At 39.1% G+C, this 14,034-nt stretch overlaps 1 protein-coding gene across 2 annotated transcripts in view; it reads right to left on the bottom strand.

Annotated features, from left to right (window-relative positions):
* LOC134205215 (phosphofurin acidic cluster sorting protein 2) overlaps positions 1–14,034 on the bottom strand; it is an 84,657-nt gene that overhangs the window by 64,234 nt on the left and 6,389 nt on the right. The gene's annotated exons all lie outside the window — the stretch shown is intronic.

The following is a 14,034-nucleotide window of genomic DNA, read 5'->3' on the forward strand; positions in this document are numbered from 1 at the left end:
GGACTGTTTTGAATATAGTACATGCCCTATGTGGATTATAGAATAAAATGTGTTTACAACAGAAGCTTTAAGAAAAGGAATAAAGGAAAAAAATCATTTTGGTAGTGGGGGTCCCGTAGCGTAGTTGGCTACACGTTCGCCTTACAAGCGGATGATCATGGATTCGATTCCCAGCCCCTCCACCAAACCCTCGTCAGTCGCCGAATCCGCAGCCCATACGATGGCGTTTGGGGAACACGCCATACCGTCACGGCTGCCTGATGACGACTGACAACTTGTTCTTCTCAGAGGCATTCCTCCAATGTTACCCGGATAAATGGCAACTGAATAATGCAACGATTATTGGATACACGACATGGACAAACGGACACAATCGACTCACGATGTGATGGACAGGCAACGACAAAAACAATGATAATGGAAAATCTAAAAATAGATTCTGTGTGGATTCTGGCATCAGATTGCCACAGTAGATCTCGGCACAGTAGCGGTTAAGTAACACAGAGTTAAAATACTTCAAATTTCCATTTACTTCCGCTATATTCACTTATGTATCATCAGATACGTATTTCGTTTTCTACTTGAAAACTTCTTCAGTGTTTTGTTATCGACCGAAGAAAAACATTGATTTCTAACTTCAAATATGGAGTACAGGTACAAAAGGTATGAATTACGTGGGTACAATTAGGACATGTCACTTGGATCGGTTCGTCGTCGTCTTGTAGGTAGTAATTTAAAGAGCCAGGTGAATCCGTTTCCTTGATCTTTGTTTAGTAAGTTTAATTGTTTTTGTTTGTAAATTTCTAAGCTTTCTGCTACGTCAAGTTTCCAAGGATTTTGGATGTGTCTGAGAATTGATATGTTGTCTTCAGTTAAATGGTGATCTTTGATAAATATATGTTCTGCTACTTTTGATTTGAAATGATAATGTAAACCTTTTCTGTGTCTTTGGTTGCTTTTGTGACTTCTGCCAAATGTTCTTTGAACCTCGTGTTTAATGTTCGTTTTGTCTGTCCTATGTAGATTTTGTCACAGTGAGGGCATGATATTTTATAAACTCCAGATTTTCCCAAGGCGTCCACGGGGTCTTTTGTGGTTCCAAGTAATGTTTTAAGTTGGTTGTTCCTTCTGCTGAAAACTAGTTCGATACCATTTTTTTAAAGTTTAGAACGTAATGGTCTGGTTAAGTTATGATCAAAATTTACGGATACGCGTCGCAATTCATTTGTTATTGGTTATAATGTGGTTTCTGTACAAAGTTTTTCTATGTTTGTCAATGATGGTCTGAATAGTTCTACTTGAGTATCCGTTTAGTCTAGCTATACCAAAAATGTAATTTAATTCCTTTTGTTTCCCTGTGGCGCTAAGGAAAAGTCTCGAGTCTATGTATCATATGTTAGAATTCGGCTGCTTTGTATTGGTGTGAATGGTTTGAAGTGCCATTCAAAGTATTTTAACCTTGTAACATTTTCCCCTAAGACGCTCAATATTAATTATTTTATTAGCACAGCGTGCCGATCAAATAACGAAAGGAATAAAAAAAATCATTTTGGTGATCCTCCTCGAACCCAGAGACTTTCTGTCAACTCAGATCTAGCTGATGGAGCTTCAGATAACTTAGTTAAACAATGAACAAAATATCCAACCTTCAAACGTATAAGTAATGCATTTTTGAAGTTTTCGAAAAAGATTTAATTTGATATACTCAGATAAAGATTATGACCAAGACCATAAGTAGTGAACAATTTGTGTTCTAAAACTGTACGATTTATCTACGGTTCTTCTTCTTCTTCTTATTGGCATTACGTCCCCACACTGGGACAGAGCCGCCTCGCAGCTTAGTGTTCATTAAGCACTTCCACAGTTATTAACTGCGAGGTTTCTAAACCAGGTTACCATTTTTGTATTCGTATATCATGAGGCTAACACGATGATACTTTTATGCCCAGGGAAGTCGAGACAATTTCCAATCCGAAGATTACCTAGACCGGCACCGGGAATCGAACCCAGCCACCCTCAGCGTGGTATTGCTTTGTAGCCGCGCGTCTTACCACACGGCTAAGAAGGGCCCTACGGTTACGTGTGTCGGATTTTAGATCTTACACCATTGATTATCCAGATATTTCACATATCATGCATTCTTTTTAATGCACCACAAAGGGTATGTTTCATATTCGAAACAAGCCGGTAGATCTCTGGTTACGCGTGTAGATCTTGAGGCCTTACTACAGGAATTTCTTGGATGACCATAAACAAATATCATGAACGCATTTTATTCTATGTACCACAAAGTGCATGTTTTACATTTGAACCTAGCCGATAGTTTTTTGATAACGCTATAGATCTTCATGCCTGACTTCATTTTTTCTATGTACCACATAGGACATGTCCCACAGTGGAAAATAGTCAATAGATCTCTGGTAACGCGTGTAAAAATAACTTCAGGAATTTCCGGGATAACCATGCCCATATATCGTGATTGCATTCTATTCTATGAGCCACAAAGGGGATATTCCATATGTAAAACAGACTACTAGATCTCTGGTTTCGTATGTACACTTTGATTGTACGACAATTCCCCGAAAACCAATTCTCCGAATGCAATTTCCCCGAATGAAATTTCCCCGAATAACAATTCCCCGAACGTAACATTTCCCCGAATGTAACAATTCCCCGAATGTAACAATTCCCCGAATGCAACATTTCCCCGAATTGTTTCCACAGTGCAGATAAAACTAAAACTGAAAAAGGAATCTGCGTCGTTTAACATAAAGTCGCATAATTGGCTTTTGACATACTTTTGAGTTGCAACAAAAGTGAGAGTCGCGGGACAACTCGCTTAAAAATTGTAAAAAAAAGACATTGGGCCGAAGACAATTACAGTCAAACCACCATGAGTCGATGTAGAAGGGATCGTCGACTCATGGAAATCTCGAGATGTGGAATAGAAAATCCTTTGGAAGCTGATTGAAGGGACCATCTAAGTAACCCAGGAAATATATTTTAATATGGCATATTTTGCTTCCATGAGTCGATATCGAGTCATGGAACATCGACTCATGGAGGTTTTACTGTATGCCGAACCGTCATTAGGCCGAGTAAGAAGTAAGAAGTGAAAAATGAGTAGTGAGTAGTGAAAAGTGAGACGTGAGAAATGAGAAGAGCGTAATGAGAAGTGAGTAATGAGAAGTGAGTAATGAGAAGTGAGAAATGAGAAGTGAGAAGTGAAAAGTGAGATGTGAGAAGCGAGATATGAGATGTGAGAAGTGAGAAGCGAGGTGTGAGAAGTGAGTGGTGAGTGGTGAGTAGTGAGTAGTGAGAAGTGAGAAGTGAAAAGTAAGAAATGAGAAGTAAGTACAGCAAGTAAGTACATAGTAAGAAGTGAAAAGTATGGAGTAAGTAGTGAGAAGTGAAAAATATGATGCAAGAAGTGTTATGTGAGGAGCGAGAATGAGCGAAATACGAAGTGAGATGTAGGAAGAATGAATGGAAAAATAAGGAAGAAGGATAGAGATACAGGAAGAAAATTACTGCGTCTTCCGGTATAAGGCGAAGGAAAGGGATAATGTTTTTTTTATAATCGCTTCGCCCGGTATTAGAGGAAGACGAGTTATAATGCCTTCTTAAAATGAACACGTTTGCCCGATATAAGACAAAGAGGGTAGATAGACCCTTCTTCAATTGTACACGTTTTCCTGGAGTAAAGCGAAGGAAGGATATAATGCCTTCCTTAAATGATCGCGTCTACGCACTATAAGGACAATGGAGGAGATATTGCCTTCTTTGAATGAACACATAATTTTTTTCGGTTTATATAATTGATATTTATTGCTAGATGCGATCTCATATATTATATCTATTCCAGCCAAACTCGTCTACATCAAAGGAAGAACATTTATCATAACCTTATTGCAGGCAAATTCCTACTTCTGAAAAGGTAATTTCATTCTACTTTGGCTTATTTCGAGCTAACGTCTAACTTTAATGAATTGATCACATCTACCGTTTCCATAGACCAGGTAGATACAGATTTTTAAAGAAGGAATAACATTCACTTCTTCATTATTCTGGAAAAAACATCTACTTTCAAAGTAGAGATCAAATTAATCCATTGCGTTATTCCGAGTAGATGTACTACTTTTAAAGAAGGGATCACATTCACCATTGCCCTATTCCGGGCATACGCATTATTTTTTTAAGGATTCATATCCACGATTACAGTAACTTCTTAAGGAGAGATAGACCTTACATAGGACAGGAGTTTGATTTCACAAATTTTTACCATTATGCTTTCAAATGGAATTTATGTTCGCGATTCTGCTCCACCAAATAAATTCAGCCTATGTTCGAATATTTTAGAAAAAAAATGAATACGAAAACACTTTATTATAATATCTTTATAATTTAACAATAAGATATATAATTTAACAGTAAGGAAGATCAAGGGCATACAATACTATCGAAAGATTTGGTCATGTTCGGCATCTCCAAAGAGACACTCTGGAACAAATCTTTGAACGCTGCTCTGTTCGGGCGTCAATAGTTGATGACAATTATGTGTTTGCAAAAACTACTTTATTTTCGGGGATTTGTTACATTCGGGGAATTGTTACATTCGGGGAAATTGCATTCGGGAAAATTTCATTCGGGGAATTGGTTTTCGGGGAATTGTCGTACAATCGTACACTTTATGGCCTTACTTCAGGAATTTCTTGGATGACTACACTCACATGCAATTAACGCATTTTATTCTGTGTACCACAAAGGGCATGGTCCATATTTAAAACTGGCCAATAGATCTCTTATTACGCGTGTAGTCCTTAAGGCCTGACGTCAGAGAATTCTTGGATGACCAAACCCACATGTCATGAACGCATTATATTCTGTGTATCGCAAAGGACCTGTTCCATATTTGAAACTGATCAATAGATCGCTGGATACGCATGTAGACCTTATGGACTGACTTCAGAGATTTCATGGATGACCATACCCACATGTCATGAACACACTATATTCTGCGCACCACTAAGCGCATGTTCCATATTTAAAACTGGCCAATAGATCTCTTATTACGCGTGTAGACGTTAAGGCCTGACTTCAGATAATTATTGGATCACCAAACCCACATGCCATATATGCAATTCATTCTACGTAACACAAAGGGCATGTTCCATATTTAAAACTGGCCAATAGATCTCTTATTACGCGTGTAGACCTTAAGGCCTGACTTCAGAAAATTCTTGGATGACCATACCTACATGTCATGAACGCATTATATACCTAAATTTTAATATACTTTTTGAAAATCGCGTAGCTTTGTAAAAATCGTGTAAATAAAAATCGTGTAAAAAATCGCGTAAAATGAAATTGTGGCTATGTCTCTTCATTGGCATTACATCCCCACACTGGGACATTGCCGCCTCGCAGCTTAGTGTTCATTTAGCACTTCCACAGTTATTAACTGCGAGGTTTCTAAGCCAAGTTACCATTTCTGCATTCGTATATCATGAGGCTAACACGATGATACTTTTATGCCCAAGGAAGTCGAGACAATTTCCAATCCGAAAATTGTCTAGACCGGCACCGGGAATCGAACCCAGCCACCCTCAGCATGGTCTTGCTTTGTAGCCACGCGTCTTACCGCACGGCTAAGGAGGGCCCGTTGTGGCTATGTACGGCCATGAAACATAGACGTTAAAGCAGGCTGATCGGAGAGCTTTCGCAGTCTTTGAGCATAAGGTGCTGCGGACAATACTCGGTATCTGGCGGCGTCGCATGGATCACGAGTTGTACCAGGTGTATAAAGGGATGGATATGATTAAGCTTATACAACACGGCAGACTACTGTGGGCTGGACACGTTGTTCGTATGCCGGAAGAACGTCAACACGCTAAAAATGAACTACTCAAAATTGAGTCGAATCCGACTCATTTTCATTAAAAACGGGACAACTCAACAACTGAGTAAAAGATACTACTTCAATAAAATGATGATTGAACTTAAACTAGGAGTCTGTTTGTCGTAAAATGCACTTAGGGCCGATTTCTTCACCTCCGCTTAGGCCTTAAACCAGGTTTAAACGTATGGGTAAGCACCGCTTAAGAGTTAAGCGAAGGTGAAGAAATTGGCCCATAGATAGATAGATAAACTTGATTCGCATCTGTCGTATTAAAAATTGATGGAAGGCCAAGCTTAACTTTCGCGAAATCATCATTTTATTGAAGTAGTATCTTTTACTCAAATTTTGAGTTGTCCCGTTTTTAATGAAAATGAGTGAGATTCTACTCAATTTTGAGTATTTCATTTTTAGCGTGAAGCGAAGCTAATATTTAGTAGAGAACCCGGAAGAGGCCGCAGGCTTCACGGAAGGCCACGTACACGATGGCTTTGTGCAGTTGAAAAGGACCTGAGGGCGCTCAATGTTCAGGGCGACTGGAAACGATTGACCCAGAATCGAGTCCTGTGGAGAAGGATACTCCATTCGGCGTAGGATCATCGAAGAGCTGTAGCCCATCAAGTATCAAGTAAGTAAAATGAAATTGTGTAAAAACAGAATTCACTGTACTCAAAACTTCATTCGAAGCTTAAACCCGATGAACGGCCACATCCAAAGGATGATGACTTTATAAAAAAGGGTTCTTTCATAAATATTTGAGATCCTCCAAGTGAATCGCCACTATGCCCAAGGCGCAACACCCGTGCTTTGTCGAAGATTCACAAGAGAACAACTTACCGTTTGGCGTTTATTTGAGAACAGAGTTGATGCAAACTCATACTGGTTGATATGGGTGAGCAACGTAGTTCGCCTATTCGTGACACGCATTAGTAACGGCAGCCAACTCACACAGTGGGATAGCGGATAAATATTTTATGGTTGGAGGGGGCTAACGAATATGCAATACGATTATGGAGTAACAGAACACATTGACGCACAAAGCTGACATTTTACTTCCTTAGCATGGCGTACAAAATTATGTCCCGTATTTTGTTCAACAGATTGAGGTCGGCGAATACCAAGCAGGTTTAACCTGAGACAAATCCTTGATAAATTCCGAGAGTACTTAGCCGTGCGGTAAGATGCGCGGCTACAAAGAAAGACCATGCTGAGAGTGGTTGGGTTCGAATCCCGATGCCGGTCTAGACAATTTTTGGATTGTCTCGACTTCCCTGGGCATAAAAGTATCATCGTGTTAGCCTCATGATATACGAATGCAAAAATGGTACCATGGCTTAGAAATCTCGCAGTTAATAACTGTGGAAGTGCTTAATGAGCACTAAGCTGCGGGGCGGCAATGTCCCAGTGGCGGATGTAATGCCAATGAAGAAGAAGAAGAAGAACTTGCAGGCGGCGTACGATTCAGAGAAACGGAATGAATTATGCCAAATTATGCTTGAACATAGTTTTCCACCGAAACTGATATGGCTGATTCGTATAACGTTGGACGAATAGAAATCAAGTGTAAGGGTTGCGGATGAAATATAATATTTAGCAGAGAGCCCGGAAGAGGCCACAGGCTTCGTGGAAGGCCGCGTACACGATGTTTTTTTGCAGATGACCTGAGGGCGACTGGAAGCGATTGGGCCATGATCGAGTCCAGTGGAGAAGGATGCTCCATTCGGCGTAGGTTCATCGAAGAGCTGTAGCCCATCAAGTAAGTAAGTCTTCGCCTTCCACATGGGGTCAGCGATGGCGCTAAAATATATGGCTCAAAAAAGATATGGTACTGAACGGAACAAGGAAAATATCTAGAGTGCTCAAGGCTTTGACATGATTACTGGCACAAACAAGGGAGTCTCAATGGCCAAAAGTGTACGAACTTTGGAGGAAAAGGGCCCAAAAGTTAATCAGCCCATCAAAGACAAGCACCGTAAAGCGTGTTGATTTAGGAAGAGTACGTTAAGTACCGCCCTATCCCCCGAAGGAATATTATAAGGCAGTTCTGGTGGGAGTTATGGGATTAGAACCCAAGGTGGGTTTAGTGGGTACAGCAAGTCACGGCTGGCGGAGTCCCACACTATGTAACATTTCCGTGCGGTAGGTTGGCAGCTACCATAGCACGTAGCATACAGTGAGAGACGTTTTCCGCAAGCTGTTACGATACTGATTCGGGGAGAAATACTCTCTGATAAATTCCTTCCTATTCGATTCAATTTTTCGCACTTTTTCTATTTTATCGTTGTTCGTTATCTATTGGGTATGATTGATGCAAAACCTGGTAGAGCTATAATGAATTATTCATATATTTTTGCGGTATGTGCTTCATACATATGTAAATTGAAAATTAATGAAAACAAAACTTTGTTTGCCAAATTACAAAAAGTGATAAAATATTAATAGCGTGCTAAAAATATCACACAATTCTGAAAACAAATAAGATGGAGAATTTGGATCCACTGGAATGCTATCACATAGCACATTTCTGTTAATTAAAGATTCTAAACAGGTGCTCTTCTATCTACGGTAAAATGCCGACAACGTATTGACGACAAAGCATTACCATCAGAATGACAGCAATTGCATGAATCAAATTTTATGCGCAATTGAATTGTAACTACGTCTTATATCGAAAATTGACATTCTTGTACAGACACTTGCGCAGTTATATTTTTACAAAGAAAAACAAACATTTATCTTTAAGGAATAACTGTACCATGTTATTTATAACACGAGTTTGTCGATAGCCTGATAATTAGTTAACAAAACACAAAACACCAAAGGTTGGTCCATGTTCAAAACAAATTTCGTTTGGAAATATCACATCGAAGAAAATTGATTGATTTCTCTACTGTCTATGTCGACCCTGGTCTAAACATTGAAATGTTGTTTTGCCATTGTCGGACACAACGATCTCGTAAGTGTAATTAGCTTAAATATGCGAATAACCGATCCCTATTGGCGATTTAACGTAGAGCTGAAATGCGTAGATGGTGCTCTGTAGAAATGATAATTGATGCATGTCATTCCATGTTACTGGTGATGAAAAGTGAAGTGCTGATACTAGACTGTAGAATTTCCTCAGCACAAACCTTCGAACCTCGAACATTTTCGCAACCTAAGCAAACATTTGATCGCCAATACAACATCACCAAAAAGGAAAAACCACTTCCGCAGTTCCGCATGCTTTTAATGATAGTTGTTTGTTAAGTTCATTAGATTTGGACGTCAGAAAAGAAGCTGTAACACTGACAGATGTACACTAGTAGAAAATGCGGTGGAGAAGGTCAATATATCCCAGAAAGCAATCACGGCGCTTTAAGGGCCCCGTACGCCTGTCACTGGCGAAAAAAGTTCGTGTACTCTGCTTAGAACCGGTGTTAGGGCGCAATCGTTAATGCGAACATATTTATATTCGGTTAGTTAATGCAAATCAATTCTTTTTCGAGTCACTATAATCAAGCAGGTATCTCAATCATACCACATCGTTACATTGCTATAATCAAGCAGGTATCTCAATCATACCACATCGTTACATTGCTGCATGACTGAGTGGTTGGTTTTGATAAAATATCGAAAACAAAAGTGTGCATTAAAATTGCCTCGCCATAACAAAAAAGTGGTAGAGAATTAACACTGTTGTTTACATTTTCGAACCAAATCCGGATGTCGTACATATCGGGGTAGGGTTTCACTGTTCCGCCTTCTCCCCCTGGTTTAACCGATTCAATACGGATGGGTCATATATGACCCAAGACGAAAATCAGCTGTCGAAAATCAGTTTTAAGAGATAGAGCCTTGCTTTCTTCAGCAAAAATGTTCAAAATTAACTGTTCCATCCAGGAAAAATATTGCCCAGATCAGGTTATGGTCACTAGGATGATCTAGAGCATGAGCATGAGCATGATTGACCGCCCACGGTTGCTCCTCCGTTATTGCCAGGTCAGCTGTAATTACACAGAGAACCTACAGATGACGTTTGGGACTAACATCATCCTCAATGTATAAGAACTGGTGACCTAAAAATAAGCAATACCAGCGCCGGCCGTGTCCGAATGCAGGTCAATTGAGGAATGGGTAGGATAATGTTGACATGATTCTCGCTTTGATAGAAGCCGACGAGTCATCTGCACTTCCACGAGAAATCACTGGGATGTTGGATATATGGGGTAGGGAGTGTGGCAGGGTTCGTTTTGGTGAACGGTATGCCGTGTATAGCGTGTAGTTTGATCGATGAAAACAAAACTAATAATTTTAATTTAAGGCCGCACAAAGCAGAACTAAATTTCGGTGACCGGCTGATCGTTCTGCTTACCGCACAAAGCAGAAAAAAGTTTCGATGACCAGCCGATCGTTCTGCTTCCCGAAGAAAATATGTCTGGACGCGATATAAACTTTAACTTTCTAATTAATTTACACACCCGCACTACGCAGAACAAAATTTCGGTGACCGGCCGATCGTTCTGCTTACCGCACAAAGCAAAACACAATTTTGATGCCGGCTGATCGTTCTGCTTAATGAAAAAACATGGACGCGATCTACGATCGTTCTACGTCCTACAAAACACGAACAAACCTGCACTGATTGTTTCAATTTCTTATTAATTTATCCACCCGCACAACAGAACCGGACATTTAGATAATCGCGCGATTACTTACCTGGATTTCCAGAGCACAAATTACTCTCCTACCAGTAACTCACCATTATATTTGCATTGAATAGAACACATCGAGCAGGTACTGAGTGTTTCCCAGCACAATCCTGCTCCCATCCAGTTTATTGGTTTGGAGTTCCAACAAACCATCTTCCTGGGCTGCAATCATATTGCTTGTTTCATTCAATGCTTCGCCTTGATTCTTCACAGCACATCACAGCAGATATAAGCGATTTTAAGGCAAAAAGATATTTAAAACAGAAAAAACAAAACATTTAATAAAAAGCCCAATATCCTATGAAAATGACTAGTGAAGAACAATTTTCAGTCAACCAAACGTATTCTAAATCGCGGATCGTTGCTAAGAAAAATTCTACAGACAAAATTTGACACCTCCAATCACTCGCGGCACACTACGATCTCCCTCAGGTTATGGTCACTAGGATGATCTAGAGCATCCAAACTATCCTTGAGTTCTAATTTTGATGTTCTAAGGAATCAACACCATTTTTTACCACATTCTGATTAAATAATTGAAATTGAAATGCTTTATGATAATATCCCGCACGTGTCCTGCAGTATAACAGATCTTTTTCAATACCTAAGATCAGTGTTGTGCTTAATCATTATCAGACGATCATGATTGCAATTTTCATGTGAAAACTTTTCACGTGAAAACAGTAGGCGAGTTGTCGCCGGCGACAACTTCTCAAATTTTGTACTCAAACGATAATAAACACAGAATTTTCATTCAATCATTAATCTTCACTAATAATAGCTAATTGTCAACAGTCCCGTTATACCTTCTATTTGGCGTTATGGTTTCATGCTAGTAAGGAAAAATAGTTTAAAAGATAACGGTAAATGCTTCAAATCAAGATACGATTTTCAAACGATTCTTAATCGCTGGCGAGTTTTAATCACTTGATAATTTAAAAGTAAAATCGCGGGTGAGTTTGATCATTCTCGATTTTTCGAAAATTTGATTTTTCCCAACCCTGCCTAAGATACTCCAAACAGTTCTTGAACTCAGATCTTAATATTCAAATCGGTCAACAAAAAGATCTACGATGTCCCCACTATTTTTATGAGTTGGGACAGCTCCACGGTTCTTCATTACACCATGACAGACACACCACAGAATTTGTTCGGCATCTACGGCACTCCAAACTATCCTTGAGTACAGATCCTAATATTCAAATCGATCAACATGCAGATCTTTGATGTCCCCACTAGTTTTATGAGTTGGAATAGCTCCAGGATACCTCGTAACATCATTACAGACACACCACAGAATTCGTTCGATATCTACGACACTCCAAACTCTCCTTGAGATCAGATCTTAATATTCAAATCTATCAACATAGAGATCCTCGATGTCCCCACTAGTTTCATGAGGTGGAATAGCTCCGCGATACCTCGTAACACCATTACAGGCACACCAGAGTTCGTTCGACATCTATGGCACTCCAAACTATCCTTGAGTACAGGTCTTAATATTCAAATCGATCAACATGAAGATCTTCGATGTCCCCACTAGTTGTATGAGTTGAAATAGCTCCACGGGATTTCGTGACACCATTATAGACACATCACATAATTCGTTTGACATCTACGACACTCCAAACTGTCTTTGAGCGCAGATCCTAATATTCAAAACGATCAACATGAAGATCTCCGATGTCTAAACTATTTTTACGAGATGGAATAGCTCCACGGAACTTCGGTACACAGTAAGATATACACCACAGAATTCGTTGAACATGTACGACACTCCAAACTCCAAACAAGCTCAGATCCCTATTTACAAATCTATCAACTAGAAGATCTTTGATGTCCCCACTATTTTTATGAGTTGGAATAGCTCCATGAGACTTCACTAAACCATTATAAATACATAACAGAATTCGTTGAATATCTATTATACTCCAAAATATCCATGAGTACAGATCAGAATATTCAAAACGATCAACATAGAGATCTTTGATGTCTCAATTAGTTTTATGAGTTGTAATAGCCCCACGGGATTTGGTTACACTATTAGAGACACGCCACAGAATTCGCTCGACATCTACGACACTCCAAACTGTCTTTGAGCTTAGATCCCAATATTCAAATCGATCAACACGAGTCCATGAGTACAGATCTCAATACTCAAATCGATCAACATGAAGATCTACGTCACCCCATCTATTTTCATGAGTTGGAATAGCTCTACTGGACTTCGTTACACCATTATAGACACATTGTAGAATTCGTTGAATATGTACGACAATACAAATTGTCCATGAGTTCAATTTTTTATAGTCAAATCGATCAACAAGATGATGTACGATGGTCTAGCATGAATTTACCGCCAAAAAATTGTATGGTGAAGGACATCTAGGGAAGAACGATATAGTACGTACAATTACTATTTTCAACACCCCTCTCCCCTTCGCCACTTCTTGTAATGAACCTCTAGTTTTTTTTTATTATTCGTCACGCACTTTGTGAATAACCACCTTACACAAATTTCATCAATAATGAGAGCATTTCTCGAAAAAAAAAATACAATGACCTGTTACCTGTTAGTCTACTAAATATTTTTTCGATGAAGAAGATTATTATTGAGAAGCTTAACTATTGATTCCTTTTGGTACACTGCTTTCAAAAAGTTTACTCCTAGTGTGCTGCATGTTTGCAGCAGTGCACCAGAGCTTAACATGTCGATTCGAAAGTTTTACTGAAACGGCTTCTGTTGACGATCTCGCAGAATCACATCAAATGGTTGCAGAGGAACTAAGAGAGAGATTTTTTTAGCAACATGATTTAGCTATTACATTTAATTCATTTTGGGATAAGTATGAAGAAAAGCATTTGATGAAATTTTGTGATATTATTCATACGTAAATTACGTTACTCTTACATATAAATGTCAGTCTTAGTAACATCCACTTCCGTGCAATACTGAAACCAATTATATTGTCGATTGAATGTATTGCGAGCTTTACTCAGTTCTTGGTACGCAATCCTCATTTATTGGTTAGACTGTCATCTCATGATACCCCTTGGTGGTTTCAATACATATAGAAATGGTAAACACTTGGGTAAACATATCGTATAAAATATATAATATGTATAATAAGTATGAAACAAGTAAGTATGAGAGTACCAACGCCTTCAGGGTGCAACTTACTCTAATTCTGATCGATTATGGAGTAGCAATAATTCACATGTATAGCCCAGCCGGTCTTCAAGAGACGCCGTGGTACCCGTAGACCAAGCTTTATTATATAACACTATAGACGATAAAAGGAACGAAAAAATTGTGGATGCGATCACAATAACACGTTTTTTTTCGTACTTACGTATTGTGTACGTAATGATGTCCATTTGAGCAATTCCAACTAACAAGATTTTTATATAATAGTGTAATGATGTTCCATGACGGTTCTCCAACTA

This window comes from Armigeres subalbatus, chromosome 1 (assembly GCF_024139115.2).
Source record: "Armigeres subalbatus isolate Guangzhou_Male chromosome 1, GZ_Asu_2, whole genome shotgun sequence".
Taxonomy (NCBI): Eukaryota; Metazoa; Arthropoda; class Insecta; order Diptera; family Culicidae; genus Armigeres; species Armigeres subalbatus.